Here is a 4,507-nt window from a genome sequence, read left to right on the forward strand (position 1 = left end):
AGCACCCACATGGCAGCTAACAACTGTAACTCCAGTTCCAGGGGATCCAATAGCCTCTTCTGTCCTCTGCAGGCATTGCACAACACGGTGCACTTACCTACATGCAGGCAATACATGCATACACATAAAATAAATAAAATAAAAAGAATTAAATTAACCCATGCAGGCACTGGTTCTAATGCCTGGTGCACAGTAAAAGCTCAGAAATGTTGGCTATTATTATTCCTCACCCAATACTTTACCTTTTATGCTTACAGAAAAGGTTAATGGGCATGCATAAAGTTACAAATTTCAAATTTCATGCATATTCTCTTATTACTTATTTTACCATCTAGAAAAGCTTGAAATCTTGCACTCTGCCCTTGAGATAAAGACACTATTCTATACACAACAGAATCAGCTTAAAGGAATCCACACCACTCTGCAGGCTCTACCACAGTCTAGAGAACAATACAGCCTGTGTTCCTACGATGGCAGACCCTGTGTGACACGTGTGATATGGATTTCCAAACGCCGAGCTCAGAGTCAGTACACTTTCAGCAGATCTCATCTGGAGATGCTGACAACTGAAAAAAATGACTGTATGCAACCATGTTCAGGAAGGAAGTAAAATGGGGAAATAACAGGGGAGAGGGGACCGACAGATGGACACTACATAACATAAGGAACACCTGCTGAGAAGTCCATAGGGCAGGACATTAGGGTTCTAAGTTCCTCCAATTTCCCTGAAATCTTACAAAGAGAATTAACAATAGAGCAGAAGGTGCTGGCATACCACAGAGTCACTGAAATCTTACCTTTGGAGCTAGTGCCATCTTCCTTGGGGGAAAAAGTGCACTTTTAAAGACATTTTTTAAAGTGATCAGTAGTACCTCTGCTCAAGTTGAAAACTGCATTCCCACATAAAAGAACACAATATAGCTGTTTAAAAACACTGTTTACAAAGGGTTTGCAGTAGCATTTTAATATAAGCCTCTTCTCCTCATTAGCTGAAGAAAAGAAGGATGCAAAATTGCAGTCTGACCTCAACTATATAAAAAAAGAATCCAAAATGCTGACAGCAGTTGCCGCTACATGACGCAATTAAGGATCATTTTTTCTTTGCCTTCCTCTTATCCCCCGCTACCCTACAACCCTCTACGTGAGCCTACAATTCTTTCACAAGCTGGAAAAAATTATTTAAATAGCGTGAGGTTTAAAATGGCATCAAATTATATTAAAACTCCACGAGGTTTGCAGCGATTCAAGAAGTCAGGTTTTTATTGGTGGTGGTAAAAACGGCAACTGTCTCCCAGTTGCTGTCGCCTGCCTCACATCCAGCCAGGCATATACTACGGTGCCTGGTGCATGTCAAAATGCCTTCGTCTCTTGATCACTGGAAAACTGATGAGTCAGGCTGTGGGTGATCCAAGCCCTCCTTCTTCTCCTCCTGCTGCTCATTAGTACCTCCACACTGTGGCTTAGAAGCCAAGCTTGTGTCTATCAATGTTCATCTTTTCTAACAGTTTTGGTGACAAGTCTGGCAAGGAAAAAGTGTGGAGCTTTTGAATAAAGGGATTTGGGGATTATCTGTGCTGATCCTGGGCCTTTGGGTCTCTAAGTAATGTCAAAGGTTACATCCAAGAATCTGCATATGGGATATAGGAGGGAGTCTGTGAGACTCACCAGGCTGTCCTAGGGAGCCTGTTCATGGGGACAGCTCACATTCACCCCCCATGGCCTCCTGCTGTGCAAGGGAACAGTCCCAAGAGACAGCTTAGGCGGCGTGGTTAATACCCAAGAAGTAAACATACCAGATAGGGGTTTCCTTAATTACATGGTCTGCTCCCTCTCTGGCTGAAATTCTTTGAGCCTCTAGGAACCCTAATAGACCTCAAGATCCCTGAGATTCCTATCAGCACACTTCCCACTTGCCTAGACGCCTCAGGGAGAGGTGGCTGGGAGCCAGGGCACAGACTGCAAAGTCTGTGTTACTGGGGAACATGAATTCAGTCTCCAAAGTTGTTCCAGGTTCCAGTCCCTGAACTGCTCTTGTGTAACCTTGGGCCAATCACCTAACAATTCTGGGCCCCCATTCTCCCCTCTGTAAAATGGGATTGTGGAAAGAACAAAATTAGTAGATACAGAAAGGCTTAACAACATAAAGGAAACACTATAGAAAAGTTAGTCACAAAACCAGAAAGCTAGCCTACACTATAGAGACTATAGATATGGCTTCTGAAGGGATTAACCCCACACAGAGACAGCAAGACTTCATCTAGCTGCCTCTCCATCAGCAGCATGAGGCTTTAGCTTGACCCCATCCTCTGGTCCCATCCTCTGCTTCCAACATGACTGAAACTTACCCAGAAGCACATGAACGGCTGGGGTGAAACCACAGGACAGGGATGTCAGGACAGGGAAGCCAGGCCATCCCATGGGGCACTATTTATAGGCAAGTGTTCCTTCACCTCCAGTTCACCATGTAACAGTCTGGTAGTCTCAGCTTGGGGAAACAGTGTTCTTGTCAAAACACTTGTCAAAAAATATCTGAAATCTGAAGAGATAATTGATGAGGAGGCCCAGGAAAGATGGATGGAAACTTCTTCTGCAGGGTTAATGGGACCCATCAGCCTGACCAGGTTAGGGTGGCTACAGGCATCCTTGAATGACAAGTGTGCAATGGCTGATGAGTATTTACCTTTCCCCAGGAAATGATCTAACACAACAGGAAAGATGATCAATGTATATTTTAAAAGAATGTGCATACAAACAAACTCCTTCCCATATGTTACTGGGTTTCCTCCAAAGGAAACAGATTAAATCAAATGCCTACCAGACATTCGGCACCTTGTCAAGCTGTGGGAATTCATGGCCCCCTTTTCAAGAAGCTTAAAATCAAGTTGAGAAGGCAAGACAGACATGAGCCCAGGTAGCTAGGTATCAAAGGAAGACATTGGTAATAAGCTAAAAGACAATGCAGGTCATGAGTAGTTCAAGAGACACAAGATGCCTTCAGGGAGTTAGATGGCATCAAAGAAGAGGTGGGGCCCAAGACAAATACAGAGAACTCAGTAAGCACAGCAAAAGAAATAAAACTTTCCAGGCTGGGGGTGTAATGTAAACAAAGTGTGGAAATAGGACTACACAAGACACATTTGAAAAACAGCAAGTAAACAGGTTTGGCTAGAGGGGGGATATGGGTGCAGAAGACAGAATCACAGGCCATGAAAAAAGTAAAAGGTTCTTCAAGGCTGTCTAGTATAATCTCATTTTACAGATGGGGAAATGGAGGCTGAGACAGATTAAGGGATTCGCCTGAAGACATAGCTGAAGAGGCAGAGCAGTTAGGAAAACAGATCTGCCAGTATTCAATTAAGCATCTGAGCTGAGAGACAACTGGCTGACCACGGAGAAACCAAGCAGTGACATCAGTCTAGGGTGACTGACATAGTACAGTTCCCAGCCATGGCTGTTACCAGAGGCCATAGGAGCTGTGCAACTCATGCTTGCTGACTGAAGTGACAAGAGGACCACTGGATAATTTCAGATGTGTCCCTCAATGGCTCTGATTTTCTCTTCTCTACTGCCCCTCCCCCAAGTGAAGAGAAAATCTCAACTTGACCAGGATTCATCCATACAGTGGGACAAAATAGTCCTGTGAGATTAAAGTCCAGGGAGTCTCAAAGTATTTCAGATCTCTAACCTCTCCATGGTATGTGCAGGCACAAAGGGCAGAAAACAAACCCCTCTCTGTGGGTGGCGAGTGGGCTGGAGGGAAGGAACACCTGTTTTTCTCTTCTTTTCAAGCCCTCTAATAGCTCATCTCTTTGAAGTTGTGAGAAATCAGGTGCTTTGTACATTTCTGTGCAAAGGAGAGAGAACTAAAAGGTTAAATGTAGGAAGGGGAGTCAGTGATGGGGTAGGGGCTAGACCCCCATTCACCTCACCCAGCTGCTATTAATAAGGAAGCAAATACAATGTGGCTCATTCCCAGGGAGCAGGTAGCTGGGGCTTCCTTACAGGCTGGGCTGGTGGTGTGAGAGTGGGGTCTACATGCAGATTTCTAAAATTTCCTACAAGCCACTGCAGGGGGTCTTTAAAGAAGCTTAGTCTTATGTAGAACTCAGGGGCATGAGGAAAAAAAATATATACAAATACAGAATGGACCACTATTAAAATCAGACATTCGGTGGGTCTATCTAAAAGACTCCCAAATTGCATAACTCTTCTCTCTAAGGGAGTAAGAAAGTCCTTGAATCATGAATAGGAGATGTGAAGGAGTAGTAAAGGCAGGTACTTCAATTGCCTCACCCTGTGTCCCTGTTCAGCACAGAAGAAGCCAGAGCAGTCTGCGTCCCTATTCCCTATTGGCAATTTGGGTAACCCCTTCAGAGGATGGTGTGATAAGAATAGGAGGTAGGAATTGGCTAGGCAGTTAGGGTAAAAAGACCCCAAAGAAATGTAGCCAGTTTCTGGGCTAAAAGTCAAAATGTCCTTGGGCTTGTTAGCAACATACTCTGTTTCA

General features: G+C 44.3%; 1 protein-coding gene across 1 annotated transcript in view; it reads right to left on the bottom strand.

Annotated features, from left to right (window-relative positions):
* Plxnc1 (plexin C1) overlaps positions 1 to 4,507 on the bottom strand; it is a 162,803-nt gene that overhangs the window by 138,451 nt on the left and 19,845 nt on the right. The gene's annotated exons all lie outside the window — the stretch shown is intronic.

The sequence above is a fragment of the Nannospalax galili genome, unplaced genomic scaffold (assembly GCF_000622305.1).
Source record: "Nannospalax galili isolate Female #2095 unplaced genomic scaffold, S.galili_v1.0 scaffold734, whole genome shotgun sequence".
Taxonomy (NCBI): Eukaryota; Metazoa; Chordata; class Mammalia; order Rodentia; family Spalacidae; genus Nannospalax; species Nannospalax galili.